Genomic DNA, 16,859 nt, shown 5'->3' on the forward strand with positions numbered 1-16,859 from the left:
GTGTGCGCGCGCTCCTTCCTCTTCTCCCGTAGTGTCCAAACTGGACCCGTCTCCGCTCGCTTCGCCTCTTCTCGCCTCCTGGGTTCTCCTGGCGAAGAAGGAAAACGTCTTCCGCGAGGAGACGAGAGGGGAAAAAAAGGAGGAGGAGGAGAGGAAACTTGGAAAACTTGTTCGTCAACTCCGACGGCTGTGCAGCCGCTTGTGGCCGGGGAGAGAGAGCGAGGGAGCGCACGAGCGCGCGCGAGAGAGAACATGAAAGCCAACTGAGCGACGGCCGCAGAAGGGGGTTCCGCTTGGAGGCGCCGGGAGGGTAAGCGTAGGGACGGCGAGGGGTGGGGGGGAAGGAGGGATGCCGCGGATCGGGGAGCGAAAGGGTGGGGAGGGAAGCCCTGGAAAGCTTTCTCGGGCTTTGTTCTCACCTGACAGTCCGCTTCTCGGCAGTCGCACTCCGTTTCTCCAGATGGACCTGTCGACAGAGTGGACTACAAGTCCTATCTTCCCCGCTGCCCTCAATGTGACAGACTAGAGGCTATTAGGGAAGCCTAATAGCAGGCAGGCACCAGGTTGGCGAGGGTGCTGGACAGCAAGAGGAGTGTCAGATGCTGACTTGAGGGGGTTGCTGAGTGTCTCCCCCCCACTCCCTTCTCCCCAGATCTTTGGTATGGATAATATTTTTCTCGTGTTTTGCGCTTGTTGGCATGGATTTGTGCAGGCGAAATTGTGCTCCTTGTGCTGGCCATTGAACTTGTGATAGAGAACTTGTAGTTTGGCCTTGAACTACTAACTTTGTATGAAGTGCAGATAAATGTGCATGTGCGAGAGGAATAAATCAAATTACATTCTGGCTCTGATTTACTCACCTTTTAATATTTAATCTAGTGATCAATTTGTTTTCTCCAAACTCTGTGCCACTGGTAAATGTCATGTGTGTGTGTGTGTGTGTGTGTGTGTGTGTACCATCTATAATTTCTCAGATGAATCTTCTCGGTCTTCAGGCTTGAAGATTCCTCTGGCTGCTGTTTCCTTATTCCTGTCATTACGTGGTTTGGCAGCTCATAGGCTGAGCTAGTCCCACTAGCGCCTGAGGCAAATGGGCTCCTGATAATGAAGAATAATATCTGTGCTTCCGAATAGGATCCATACTGGTATTTGCTAAAGGAGACTTGATAACCTCCTCAGTTAAAGATGGGGCAGAAACTATTATTGCAGTTAGGAAATTGTCCTTTGTCCTTTTAAAAACAAAAGGCAGAAAAAGAAAAAAAATGTCAAATACTGGAAGGCATAAATAATTTTGGCACAGAATATCTTGGAAGGATTTTGACTTGTCACATCAGTTGATCTTTGCTTGAATGTGTCCAGTAAAACAATCTATACACCCAAGTATCTTGTGTTTCTCCAATGCTGAAAGAAATTGGGAATGAGCAAGAATGTTTTCCCTTCTTTCTAATCCACCAGTTCAACAAAGATCTGAGTTTCTTGAAGAACTCATCTAAAATCACAATTTTCATGTCCTTCATTTCTTTTTAGTGAGCAAAACTTTATTTTTATTATCTCAACTTATATGGCCACTCATCTTAAATTCATTACATTGGGAGGCTAACACAGTTTTAAACAGCATAGAAATCCATAAGACAATAAAAACTACAATACACATATAATCTACTGCCAAGATAAAAAGCAGAAGCACCTTTAAGAAATCAAATATAATCATTCACCTGGATCTCCAGGTCCAGTTGGAAAATTAACTCTTTAAAGGCCTTGCAAAAAGCTGAAGGGGTTGGGAACAATCCAGCCTCTGCCGGTTTGGGGGATTTATTTAGCATATGGCATATCATGCATAAACTAACATATACTAACATTTCACCTAGATTAATAAAACACAATAAAACATAAATGTTAAAAAGATGGATGTTCAAATACCATTGTCTAGGCCAGGGGTAGGCAACCTTGGCTTTTTTATGACTCGTGGACTTTAACTCCCAGAACTCCTGAGCCAGCATGGCTCAGCTTGGAAACCTTTCCCTTTCCCCTCAGCATGGCTGGCTCAGGAATTCTGGGAGTTGAAGTCCACGAGTCATAAAAGAGCCAAGGTTGCCTACCCCTGGTCTAGGCCATCTAACCACTGAAACACAAAAACTAGTTGGTATAATTTATGGCTACAGTGGGCTGTGGGGACCCAGTCAGATGAATATAATAGTAGGATTTAGTGAATAGTGGATTAGCATATTGGGAAATTTACATGTTTGCTTTTCATTTTGGGGAGAAATCCCCTGCAGTCGGTATAGCAAGAGTTGGTTCTTTCCAACAACTATCTGACTCTTTACCTACTCAAATCTTCATTTTGACTGAAGAAGTTACTTGGATGAGTAACAAAACATCTCAGTTTTAATAAACTTTGGTCTGGTTGCCATGATTTAACCCTTTTAAGATATTGAAGTGCAGCATTGTTTATATTAAAAAAAAATCAGACACTGGACCAGTATATGCGTTCAGCTTACAATTGGTCACAATGGGATCTATAGTTTGATGTGGGAACCCACAGTCATACCGAGGGAGGATACTTTGCCCCATTTATACAGAGTCCTGGCAGAGGCTGTGTGATGTGCAAATCCTATTCAGGATTGTCCATTGTTGATATGGTAGTTTTCTGTGGGTCATTTATGTCTTCCTATGTTTGGGCTTTCAGTGAGGATTTTGGCTTTCCATTGGGAATTGATGTTAAAGTTGAGCAAGTGATTTTGGGGATATTCCAAGGAGATTTATTATTATTCAGTTGAATTAAGAGCATAGATACATTTTTGCCCATTGCTTTTGCATTTTTCACATTTAGATTGCATCCGCAGGACACAGTAGAGTTGCTTAGTTGAGGTTCACTCATTATACTATTTGAAACTAGTTGATGTGGCTAGTTTATGGCTCACTGGGTTGTGGGGATCCAGGCAGATGAATATAAAAGTAGGATTTATCTAACAGTGGGTTAGCATATTTGGCAAACAAATCTTTGCTTTTAATAGTTTGTATTAAAAGAGTTCATGTATATAATATGAAATACATCGAAAGAAAAAATATAGCAAATGTGGAAAAGAAAAAAGGAAGAGAGAAAGAAAAAAGAAAAAAATGAAAAAAGATATAAACAATTGGCTTTCGGTCTTTCTCTTGGCAGTTACACATATGATTCCAGAAATAAATAGTTGGTTATTAGTATGACAAATTTGAATTGTATGATTTTTCAAGATATTTATTTATCTGCTGCACATCTCATTTTGAAGTGACTTTAAAGTTAAGACATGGAACAAAATTAAGGTGGGAGAAATTAAAATTGTCACTGTTGGAGAAAATTTCTGTGATAAAATGGTGCTTTTGTTTCAGACAATACCTTTTTTGACAATTGAACCATTCAAGCAAGGGCAAACACAATCTTAATAACGGAGGACACTTAGAAATTGCAAGGATGCACAATGCCCTGATCCTGGGACCCAATGTAAAGTATTCTCTCATCTTCCACCATCACCCCCATCCTTTCGTTTAATGAATTCATGCATAGACTGAGGTTTTTGTTATTGCTGGTTTTATTAACTTAGCTTTTTCTATTTTTATTATGTTCAGTGTACTTAAAAAAACATTGTGAGTAGAAGTCATCAAAGAATAGCATTAGAAACTTTCTGAGTAGCATATTTTTAAAAGTCATTTTTACCTTATTGCTGTATTCTAAAAAGTAAAATCCACATTCAAAACCATTTAGCTATAATATTAAATGTTATTCAAATTCAGTTGTTTTGCAATTGCCATGTACAACATTTGCACAATCGGTAGATGTGAATGAGCCTTAGGTTTTCAGAAGTACTCCCTCCCATGGTGGCAATTTCATGGGGAAAATAAAAACATAGAATCATTAAGGCTGGAAGGGACCTCAGAGATCTTCTAGTCCAGTGGTTCTCTACCTTTTTAATGCTGCGACCCCCCAACCGGTTGTAAGTCGAGGACTACTCAACCAGTCGTAAGTTGAGGACTACTCAACTGGTGCAGCACCATTTGCAGAATGGGACTTTTGGTGGGCTCAGCAGGGCAGAGACAGCCTGAACAATTCCTATTGGCTTTTGAAAGCCAATAGAATTAGACTCTATTCAAGAGAGTCTATTCTATTGACTTTCAAAAGCCAACAGAATAAAAGGGAGTAGCACAGCTAAGGAAAAGGGGGAAAAAATGGCGGACTGCGTTGTTTGGCGACCCCCGTGAAATGGTCATTCGACCCCAAATGGGGTCCCGACCCACAGGTTGAGAACCACTGTTCCAGTCCACCCCCCTGCTCAAGGCATGAAGCTTATACCATCCCAGTCAAATGGATGTCCAGTCTACTTTTGAAAACCTCCATTGACCCATAACTCCAGGAGGCAATTGATTAATTGTTCTCATGTCAGAAAATTTCTTCTTTCTTCTAGGTTTGATTTCTCTTTAATCAACTTCCCCCATCCACAAGTGCTGTGGAGAATAAGTAAATCCTTTGTGACAGCCCCTCAAGCATTGGAAGACCGTTATCATGTCCCCCTAATCCTTTTGTTTAATAAGCTAGCTAGACATACGTAGCTCCTTCAACCATTCATCATATAATTTAGCCTCTAGATCCTTTGCTGGCTAATTAAATTTTGCAAGGTGAGGAAGATTGGGTGGAGTTGCTGAAACCTCAAACAGGAGCTCTTGACACTGCAAATTTTTGCTGCAGGGCTATTCTTGAATGTGGGATGTGTGTATTCTTACTTTGCACTCACCCACGTTGTACAGTTATTTGTGAATAGGCACAATTAAACAGAGTGATTACCTTCATTCTAAAACATAATATGATTTGTTCCGTTTGCATACATTTAGCTATCGTGTGTGGCTTTGTATTGTAAGACAAAGCCAAAGATGCCTTATAAACAGAGATTTCTTCATGGATGAATAATGGGAATTTAAGCTTTTATTACAGAACTAAAATAGCTGTTCAGGAAGATTGGTGTAGAAATCCTTTCCTGGTGTATGTTGCTTAGCTCAAGAGATATTTGTTGGTGATTCACTGGAGCAGGAATTTCAGCAAGTTCCAACCAGACCCGAAAAGTGAGGTTGGTCTGGAGATACCACTGTTTAGTTCAGAATTCAGCGTGACCTTCTTCAAATATGTACATTATTTACCCAGAGTTTCAGAGTTTTCCATGTTAGACATGGCAAGTAAATATAATTGTTTTCAGACATGAAGGGAGATTATTTTCCATTAAACAACAATTAGAAGTTGTCTGGGTTGGTGAAATTGTGACTTTTACCCCTGTCCCTGATTATTACTATTGGCCCCTTGGCATTAAAACAATGCAAATTTATTTATTTTTCTCTAGGAAAAAGTACATAGTAAACTTGTTGGGACTGGCACAGTTCATGTTTTGTTTCCGTAAGTAAGTACAGCTTGTAGCAGTGGTTTTTTTTTTAAAGCATCCAGGCTAATTAATTTTAATTAAAGACTATATTGGATAACAAATTAGATCAAGGTTTAACCACATATGTCAATTTTTAGCACGCTAGAGTTGAACTGAATTGAGGAACATTTTCTAAAATTATGGGATGCTTTAGAGCACGGGTGTCAAACTTGCTGCATCACGTGACGTGTCGCGACATATTGTGACTTTTTTCGTATTGCCGGAGCTGGGGTGGGTGTGGCCTCCACATGATGCAACCCGCCCGCAGGCTGGCAGTTTGACACTCCTACTTTAGAGCCAGGGTGATTTCTTGGCAGCAATATAGAAATGGTTTGTCATTATCTTTAAGATAATGGTTTCCTCCCCTTTTCTTGAGATTTCCTAGTACTCTCCTATCCCAATTTACTAACTAGCTCTGACTCTGCTTAGTGTTTTCAAACTTAATCAGGTTCTTCTCCATCTTTGGATAATATTTCTGCTAGAAGGTTTACAGTGGTCATAAGAACATCAAAGACTATGAAGAATTTACTGTCTTTGAATAGCAACAAAATAGAAGAAACTACAGTAATGGAAGTATGATATGAATGTTTTCCCCACATTTAAGCACTTTATGTACCGGTATATTCAGTCAGTGAAAGCAACTGAAATCACAAATCTGTACACCTTTAAGTGTTTTGAATTACACATGCATGTAATAAACATGCAAAGGATTGAATTGGAAATCGGATCTCCTAAGCAAACTACAATATACGAGAATTGTCCCACCACATTCAGTTTATTTTGAATGTAGAATTGTGTTTGAACAGAAATCTGAGAAGTTTTGCCAAACAATGGAAGCCAAGCCACAATTCCTTTAAGTGACTCAAAACAATAAAGTCGATTTTCTACCACAGAGAGAATTTTATTTTTGCAAAATAAACTGTTGCAAACAGTATTGGGATTGCATAGTGATCTCTAGAAACAAGCCCCAACCCTGGTTAATATATTGAAGATCAGCCGTGGCATGTTCACACATCACCATGTTCACACATCACCATAGTCTTAATATATGTGAGCTCTTAGTTACACTATGGCTACAAGGAACTATATTTAGACCAAATTAATTCATTAGCTATGATTAGAACCTTGTGGCAAATTTTAGATGTCCTGATAGTGAAAGGTAAAATTATAGCAGTTAGATGGAAGAAAAGGAGACGAATGTAACATTATAGTTCAACTTTATTCAAAATATGTTTTAAAAAAGGAAAAAACTCTCTGGATTTGCAGTAGCAAATTTTCCAATGAGAGCAGTAATTACTAATTAGTCATAGTTTATGCAATTCTTAAACAATGAATGAGGCCATGTTCATGGACCCATAACACCAGTCACTGAAGAAAATGACACTTCTCATGTGCCGAAACATATGACACAAAGATATAGAAACAAGGTAAGTGAGGAATGACTGATTCATGATTTGTTTTACTCTGATGCCTTAAGAGCAAGGTTATAATGGGAAGAAGATCCGGTAGAGTGAATGTGTACACTAGGCCACCTTTATTATAAGATCCATATACATAATTTCAGCCAAGTAGAATCTATCCAATAAAACTGATAATCAAAACAGGTTTAACCTTTTTTACTGGATCAAGGAGATTTCTGAAGTTGTGATTGTGAGATTTTCAAATTCAAAATGATTGCTTCCAAGGCTTTATATTTCAACTTCTGAAAATGTAGAAGTTGTATTTGTCTTCAGTTATTTGTATGTTTATGGGGTATCCTAGTAAAGGAAGTTGGTTATATTAATTTTTGTGTGTTGTTTGATTTTTCTTCAGAATTTAGCTATGTTCATCTTTGAAATAAGCTAGAATAAGAATCTTGTGGCACTTTTGATGGCAAACCATTATAATCTCTAATCCATCATAGCAGTCTTTTCAATTCTATGCACAGAGATTTGTCATCTCTATTCTAAGATGTATTACTTTGGAGTTAATATAATGTTTTATAGATTTCAAAGAACTTACTATGCACTGATAGAAAACCTTACAACAGTCACTCAAGCAGACCAATATAATAATCCTTGCAAATGGAAAATTTGACAAATTTTGACAAATCTTGACAAACTCATATCAGCTATTTTTAAATATACTTTATTTAGCTCTTCATCATTCTGCATATTATATAGATTATGTTGCTTGTTATTCTTTGGGTTCTGACAGTGATAACTAGAACTGATCATAGAGATCCAAAAATCTAAAATACCGTATTTTCCGGCGTATAAGACGACTTTCTAAAGCATGCAAATCGTCTCTGAAGTCAGGGGTCGTCTTATATGCCGAGTCATCTTATACGCCAGAAAATATGATAGTTTCCGGCGTATAAGACAACTTTCTAAGAATGCAAATTGTCTCCAAAGTCGGGGGTCGTCTTATACGCCAAGTCATCTTATACGCCGGAAAATACGGTAATCTAGTAGCACCTTTTCCAATTAACAAATTATAGTAAATGACATCAGCTGTTGTGAGCTCATTTAGATGCATTGAATGATACGTGTGAAAGGTGCCAGGGCTCATGAAAGTTCATACCTTTTAATAAAATGTATTAAAAAGTACTATCATACTTTATATCATAAAAAGTACTATTAAAATCCTTTGGATTTTGTGTTACCTTAAACTAACATGGTTCTCCTTCTACATCAACCTCATAGAAATCTGGTAACGTTTAGAAGATTTAGTAGCTTGTACATTTAGTTTCCAATTATGTTATTTTTTAATTTCTTAAATTGCTTTGTTCACTATTGTCACCTAGGCCAGTGGTGGCGAACCTATGGCACAGGTGCCAGAGGCAGCACTCAGAGCCCTCTCTGTGGGCACATGCACCGTCGCCCCAGTCCTAGGCCTTCAGCTGGGTTTTATAAAACCTTTTCACTTTAGGCCTCCGCCATTATGTGCAAAAAAAAAGAGGTTCAATCAATCAGTCAATTTCAACTTCTCGCGGGAAAAAAAAGATCTTGCAAAATTGGAATTGATTGATTGAACTTTTTAGTCCCACCCAGTCTGCCATTACCACTGCAGACACACCCACCCAATGGGCCACATACCCCAATTGGCCACACCCAGTCAATGGGCCACAGCCACCCAGCACCCGACGATGTATAAGTGGGTTTGGGGTTGCAGTTTGGGCACTCGGTCTCTAAAAGTTTCGCCATCCCTGACCTAGGCCATCTTCTACCAATACTGTCAATAGTATTAGGACCAATGGCCTAGTAGTGTAAATGCTCGTCTCCCACTTGGAAGGTTTTCAGTTCAATTCTAGGGAGCGGCAGATGTTTCTCTCTAAGGGCACAAAGAAAAAATATCTGCTGCAAACCGCATGTGGCCTCAGGAAGGGCATCCAGCCAGTAAATGCTCCGCTCCAACTAGTTGCCCTGACTCTGTCTGGAATTACAGGGTCTTAAACGGGGAGTTTTTATTTTGGTCCAATGCTTGTATTGTGCAGTGAATACTTAAATCAGCTCAGGCTCTTGTTCTTGCCAGCTCAATTGACTGATATAAAAAGACTAAAGACTAGCCTATCCATAAGCAGGCTGACACTAAGGAAAACCTGATATGATGGGAGAAGCAAAGAAAGGAAAGATTAAGTTTAAAATGGGCTGGATTTGATTAGGGGCTTCAAAGAAGTAAAATCCAGAATTTTTTCCCCAGTAAATTCCGCTGGAGAGGCAGACGGCAAAGATGTTGTCAGCTCTTCCATTCTAGGTTTCTCCCCTTCCTGGGTCTCCTGGTCATGTGATCCAAAGTGGACCTGCTATTAAGGGGTTGGAAAGAATTCCAGAAGTTGCTCTCTGCATACTTTCCCTGCCTTGTTTAATCTGGGATTTCTGGTGCCGCCTGAGTTATTTGTGAGGCAGCAATAGACATGAGTTTGAAAGCTGTATTACTAGGACTGCCTGTGTATTTAACTTAAAAATCCCCTACAGATACCCTCACTTTATCTTTTGGGATGACTTCTAAGTTAAATCCTTTTATTGTGGATTTTAAAAAGCAGCAAAATAATTCTGATAATGCAACAAGCACAGATGAAAGGGAATATTGTATTCACAACAATACTTTGTTCTGTAATTCAGCCTTGTGTAGAGACTATCTTTAAAAAACCTCAAACCCTGAAATCTATAAAAATTGAGATGCATTAATTAAATTTTACTTCTAAACCTTTGTTTCAGTGACATTGGTAAGCATTATGCTATCAACCAGGTAATATGTTTCTTAATTCAAATTCATTGCATTAAACAGGTTTCTACATTCTGTGGTATAATCTCATATTTTGGGATGCTAAAAATTAGGAGAGAGAATGTGGCTTCACAAGAAACCATGTATAAAAACTGAAAATTCAGACTTGAGATCTCTCAAGATTTATTATTTTGATTTATTTGGGCGTACTGGGAATGTAATGTAGATACGTTGTAAGCACTTTAGCGCTTTGGTAGTGTATTGCCAAATCTTATAGGTTAGCCATAGTTTGCACAACTGCAGTTTGCTGAATTGAAACATTTGATTGACTGAGCCAATTCAAATAAATCACATTCTGATGTGATGATGAACTTAGCACATGATTTTTCCATCACATCCAACCACATTCTTCAACTGAAATTTTTACTTGCATATTATATTACTACTCTTGAGTAATACTCTTAGCAAAGTGGTTAAAGGCCTTTTTTGTTTATTTTACTTTTGTGCATAAAGCAGATTCTTGCTATATTATATAATGCAATAAATCATCTTATAATGATGCTCTCTTCAGATGGTCACAAATGTTCTTCAAAACAGATGGAATGTGAAGACATGTGAAGTTCAAAATGCTAAGTGTTTCACTATATTTAGACAGAAAAGCTTTTAAATGTTACTTATGCATGCTTACACACCTATTTTCATTGTCCTTTATTTACCAGCATCATAGCATTTTAGACTATATCTGATTTTACATTAAAATGAGATAATATATATATTATTATCAGCTCAGTCCTGTTTGTACCATCTAAAAAATGTTGTTGGGTGACCCTTGTTTGTAAATGATTTATTGGTGTTCAGTTTCCTAATAGTATTCAGCTCTTTAAAGTTTTTTAAATACAATGTGATGTGAATTTAGTTTGGATCTGGTATTTGTGAGAATAAGTTTGAATTATTTTGAATAGATCTTGCCCAGGAGTTTATTTATATCCACCATGGAGCTTAAAAGACTTTGGGTGGATATCAAAAGTTATTCACACATTTTACTTATTTCAAAAATAAAGTATTCCTCCAACGCAATGGTAAAGTTTGTTAAGAGACATTGCCAAGAAACACCAGACTGAACCACTAATGTTTGCAAAAATAATAGACTATGAAGAGATAAAATAAAAAAATCCATGAATATCTGTATTCACATATATTTTTAAAAACATTGTTTAATCAAGCCATAATACTTAGATTCATGCACCATGGTGAAACATAAATAACTATTTATAAACTGCAATGGTTTGTATAACATGCTAAGTGAAAAACAAGCACTATAGCATGTGTAACACATTAAATCATAAATTAGTTAATTATATTTTAGCCTAGCATTGAGAGAATGCAGTGTTGGCTAATATGTTGTACGAATCCAGATAGTTGTATCAATTGTATAAGCTATCATTAAGGTAGGTAGAAACACAGCTTCGCCAGGTTTGGTAAAGTTTAACAGTACCATCAATGACTTTTCCTGACACATGATTTTTCTGACACACATGTGAGATTATTTTCTGCTGGTTTAGCCTTGAATAATTTATAGCATAGTGTACTTTTATTCATCTCAAAGTCTGTCCTGGAAGTGACATTATGTTTAAAAGTATTTTCTACTTGATTATAAAATATTTGCATGAGTTTCTGTACATGAGCTTAAAGACATTTGTTTGTTTATTAGCCTTCTGCAGTGTTTACAAGTCAAAAATCTTACACCTCACTTTTCCAAACTGATTTGCCATGGTTTACTCATGGAAAGTTTGTACCTGCCCAAATATGAAAAAAGAGGCAAAAACATTTTGTACCGGAAGAAATTTTATTAATTACACTGAGTTCATTTTGCTCTAGTGGAAAAAAACCCCTCTCTTTACCATGAAGTAGTTTTAGGAACATTCAGCTGAGTTAGGCATACTTAGTCACCTGTATGAGAAATCTAAACTATGAACCATTTCACATTGCATATTGGTTTTGCTTAGCAGATTGACAAAATTTGGATAAGGGCTAGATAGTAGTTAAGATGAAACACTTAGAACAGGTAGACAAAGTTTGGGAAAGTTTTTTTAATAGTAAATGTGAAAGGGTTATGTCTGTAGATTTACACACATGGCTTGCCTTGACTTACTTAGCATAGCCATGGTCCAGCTTGTCATCTGAACCTAAGGAAGGAATGCACTGCAAGAAATGGATTAAAATGGCTGGTTATTTTCCCCTGTAGCATCATTTCTGTGTTTCTAATTTTGTTTTTACGTTACGCCAGTGGTCTCCAACCTTGCCAGCTTGCCAGCCCAGCCTGGGGCGAATGGGAGGGTGTGTGAGTGGCAGGTGAACGTGCACACGCCCTCCACTCACAGGAATGATTCTTCGCACAGGAATAGGGGGTGCTTGTGCTCACACATGAATCTCTATTTGCGCAAGTGGAGCTTCATGAACAAGCACCCTTCGCTAGCGTGAGTGGAATTTTGTGCGCAAGTGCCTACTGCTTGCACAAGTGGAGCTTCCTGTGTGTGCACTTGCCCATTTTTCCCATGGCCCACTAGTGCAGCGGTCCCTAACTTTTCCAGCTTGGTGTATGTGTGTTTGAGTGGGAGGCAAATGTGCACGTGTGCCATCCACTCACTGCAAATACAGCTTTGCACACGAGCGGACAGCGCTTGTGCTCACGCGTGAAGCTCCACTTGCACAAATGGAGCTTTGAGTGCGAGTGCAAGCATCCTCCGCTTGCGCGAGTGGAGCTTCATGCACTTGTGTGTGTTGCCCACCTCTCACACGAGTGGAGCTCCACTCATGCATGCTTGCCCATTTCTCCTGTGGCCCAGTTTTGAACAGGTTGTGGTCCACTAATGGGGACCTCTGCACTAGTGGGCCGAGGCCTGGGAGTTGGGGACCCCTGCCTTAGGCCATAATGAGATGAACCAAATGTGATTTTATCCAAATTATATAATTTTAAAATATATTTCCCCTTCTGTTTGCCAGTTATTTTTTTAAAGAGCTAGCTCAGTATATTAGGAAACTACGCACATGCACCCGTGCAAACACACATACACATGTCACAGATAGTCCTCGACCCTGGATCCAAAATGTCTGTTGCTAAGCAAGACACATGTTAAGTGAATTTTGCCCCTTTTTATGACCTTTCTTGCCATATTTGTTAAGTGAATCACTGCAGTTGTTAAATTAGTAACACGGTTGTTAAGTGAGTCTGGCTTTCCCATTAACTTTGTCAGAAGGTCACAAAAGGGGATCACATGACCCCGGGACACTGCAACAGTCATAAATACAAGCCAGTTGCCAAGCTTCAGACTTTTGATCACATTACCATGGGGATGCTGCAAGTGTCATAAGTGTGAAAAACAGTCCTAAGTTGCTTTTTTCAGTGCTGTTGTAAGTTTGAATGGTCACTAAATGACATGTTGTAAGTTGAGGATTGCCTGTATCCCTTTCAGATTCGCAACAAAAAATTTTTCCCAAGCCTTGTTGTACCTCTTCTACTTCTCAAATGGCATTCTATATTTATTATACGAAGATGTAACCTTTTGTCCTACTATTTTCAAAAAGTCTATATCTACCTTGCTTTCCCTTCCCTTTTCATATTACATCTATCAGAGTAAAGTCAAAGCTATGCCTGTTTAGCATCTTTCTCATTTTAAATGCTTCATAATAAGTAGACTGTAAAATCTCCCTCTTTTATTCTTTAAGAATTTACAAGGTTGGCAAATCTGGATCCACAGCTCGACTACATTCCAGTAATAAAGGAGATAGTTTCATTAACTGCACCATCAAAAAAAAATTAACTATTTTTTTTGATGCTATCGTAAGTCCTCTACCAGCAGGTCTGATAGGTGCTATTAGAACTGTTTCCCTTGTTGTTTTAGTGACTAGAAAACTTATTATCATTAGGATTTAGGAGGCTTCAGGTTATTTTTTTCTCTCTTTTACTTTTATATTCGAATAAGCTGGTCAGAACCCTGTCAGAGTGACATTTAAGTTTGCGTTAATAAAATAAATGCATAAACCTGATGAATGATAATGCTACTGCATTGACTTTCTGTGTGTTGCATGATGTGAGCACAACCTTAAAATGATAACAGAGTACCTGTACCTCTGACACTTGTGAAGGAGAGGAAAATTTGCTAGGCGTAATTTAATCAAATAAGTCTGAGAAAAGACGTAGCTGGGAGTGCTTTTTCTCCAGCGGTCACAAGTTAAGAGCCCTGCCTTCATTTGACTGTGTTCACCTTGAAAGAGGGAAGTAGAAAGAAACAGTACACATTTAATGGAAAGTCCCATGTTGCAGGGTCTGTAGTATTAAAGATCTGTAAATATTTATGACTGCTCTAAATGTATTATCAGTAGGGGTTGATGTTGCTTCTTTGAATGTGTATACTTGCATTCATTCTTCCTGACACTTGGCTGCGCCTGAATTTCTGAACTTGCATCATCGCTTCTTCTGAATGCAGCCCATGGAGATTCTCAGTCATTCAGGTCATGGTTGTCCCAAAGGGGCTTTTTCAAAAGGCAACTTTGTTTTTCCTTGAGGATGTTTTGTTTCTCATCCAGGAAGCTTCATTGGTTCTTCAGAGAAGCGAAACGTCTTCAAGGAAAAACAAAGGAAGTTCAGTTGCGTTTTGAAATAGCCACTTTGGGACAGTCTATGGAGATTCTCATCTTTCCCAAAGGTGCTTTTTCAGGAGATAATTGGAGTTTCTTGTTTTTCTTTGTTTTCGCTTCTCATCCAAGAAGCTTCTTTAGCTATGACTGGATGGTGGGAAATGGAAGGATTTATAGTCCTTTGGGACAGTCTGAATGTAGTGTTTTCAAAGGGAACACATGGATTTGAAACATCTACTTCCTTCTCATTCATTCCCAGATGTTCTGAATTCAGGTGTAAGAGACAGTTTGCAACAATTTAATATACAGGGCATAAATGTACATTCAGTTCTAAGTGCTCAAGCCCTATATGTCAAATAACCTGGCTTTTACCCAAAAGCAAGCACATCTGTTTCCACGTGATACTCATGACAGTTCAAATTGCTCAGATTCTTTTTTTAAAAAACAAATATTCATTCTGTAGCAGTGAACGGCATTCACATTTTCTAGACACCTGTGACACATTTCAAATAATGAGCTATACTCTGCTTTTATTTAGCCTCCTCCCCCATGAATGTATCTGTCCAGTGAATCCTTTGAAGCAAAATATGATTGTTGAACATTATATAATGCAAGATGTATTCTTAATGTTTTGAAAAAAGTGTGCAGTATAATTATAGGGACATAAATGGAATGTTTTTATTACACAGAAGGGAGGAATTTTGCACAAGAGATAACTGCTATTGGACAGGAGAGCAAGTTTTGTCTGTTATTCTGTTAGACCAGTGGCTTTTATAGCTTGCCATAAATTTTTTGAATTCAACATAGCCTTTTGAAAAGTTTCTGTAATGGCATGTATACAGTATTTGCATTAATTATTCTATATTTTTTGTCCCATTTCCTTGTCTTCTCTGGCCAAATCTCCCTCACCCCCATCCTCACCCCACTATCTTTCAGAACACTTTAGTGACTTAAATTCAGGAGGAATCTGTTGCATCTTTTCTGTCTAAGGAATTTTATTAAAAGTCATATGCTTTCATGAGCTAGAGTTCATTTCACCAGATGCATAGACTGGATAAACTGATGTGGATTTGAATTGGGATAAAGTGGAGGAAAGGAAAGCAGGTTAGATATGCAGAGGTGAAACAGATTAAAGTACTTTATCAGTTAACAATTGTAATGTGCTAAAAACCCATTGCTACAAATTAACAATTATAATGTGTTTAAAACCCATTGCTACAAATTAACAATTGTAATGTGTCAAAAACCTATTCTGTTTGTTGAGATCTCTTGATGTATGTGAGTTTTTTTCACTCAGTCATGCTGTTAAAGTTTCATTTTTACCAAAATGGTCAACTTGAAATCTGCAATAGAGTAGCCAGGGAGATTGAAATGCTACTTTGGCCCTGTTTTGAGGCCTATTGTAAAATCTGTGTTCATTAATTCTTTTGTGCAAAGTTTGTCCCATTTATCTTATTGAAAATCCAGAAGGACATGGCTGGCAAATGATGGCATTCATCACATTGGAAGAAGAACATGTGAAGGAACCTCAAATTTTTTTCCTCGTTTCCTGAACATTGTCTTAATTTAAATCCTACATCAGTTTAGTATCTCATAAACTTTCATGGATGTTTATGTGGTATAAATTGTCCTCAACTTACAACTTACCAGTTCATTTAGTGACAATTTAAAATTACAACAGCACTGAAAAAAGTGACTTATGAACATTTTTCATACGTGACCATTGCAGCATCCCCATGGTCACATGATCAAAATTCAGATGCTTGGCAACTGACTCATAGTTATGACAGTTGCAGTGTCCTGAGGTCACATCCTTTTGTAACCATCTTTCAAGCAAAGTCAATGGGGAAGCTAGATTCACTTAACAACCCTGTTACTAACTTAACAACTGCAGTGATTCACTTAACATCTGTGGCAAGAAAGGTCGTAAAATGGGACAAAATTCACTTAACAAATATTTCAGTTAGCACCAGAAATGTTGGGCTCAATTGTGGTCATAAGTTGAGGACTACCTGTACTAAATATACTCTTGTTTAGGGTATCCCAAGATTCTTGGTTAGTTCGGTTAAATTATGGGTCCCTTGCTCACTCTTGCCCTATATCAGGGATCTTCAAATTTGGCCCTTTTATGACTTGTGGACTTCAACTCCCAGAATTGGGAGTTGAAGTCCACAAGCCATAAAAAGGCCAAGTTTGAAGATCCCTACTCTATATCTACAGTGTTAGAAGTAATTGCAGAATTCTAATAATGATGCATGCAGAAGTCTATGTGGAAATGCCAGCATTCCAGTTGTAAGGAACATAAAAGGAGGAAAGCCTAATAGAAAAAAACCTTTCTCTGTTGGAAACATTGGAAAGCTAGCAGTATAGATGTAAGGTTCAGATTTCATGGCCTGTTAGAAATGGCACAGCATCTTGAAATTTTTGAAGCTGTCATAGTTGTGGTTTGCTTTTATTCTATGCTGAAGTTCTTTATGCTGTATTTGGATATTATTTTTCTTATCTATTGGTGTGAACTTAGAATTGGTGGTGAAGAAATTAAAGGAACAGATACTGTAATTTTGTTTCCTTGGG

At 38.1% G+C, this 16,859-nt stretch overlaps 1 protein-coding gene across 1 annotated transcript in view; it reads left to right on the forward strand.

Annotated features, from left to right (window-relative positions):
- Positions 1-25: 25 nt before the first annotated feature.
- The window catches only part of ATP8B1 (ATPase phospholipid transporting 8B1), an 84,223-nt gene continuing 67,389 nt past the window's right edge, over positions 26-16,859 (forward strand). Inside the window, exon 1 of the mRNA XM_039358061.1 lies at positions 26-310. The gene's annotated coding sequence lies outside the window, so the exon portion shown is untranslated. The remainder of the gene's footprint in view (positions 311-16,859) is intronic.

Source organism: Crotalus tigris, unplaced genomic scaffold (assembly GCF_016545835.1).
Source record: "Crotalus tigris isolate CLP2741 ecotype Arizona unplaced genomic scaffold, ASM1654583v1 scf7180000018975.1359446, whole genome shotgun sequence".
In the NCBI taxonomy this organism is placed as follows: Eukaryota; Metazoa; Chordata; class Lepidosauria; order Squamata; family Viperidae; genus Crotalus; species Crotalus tigris.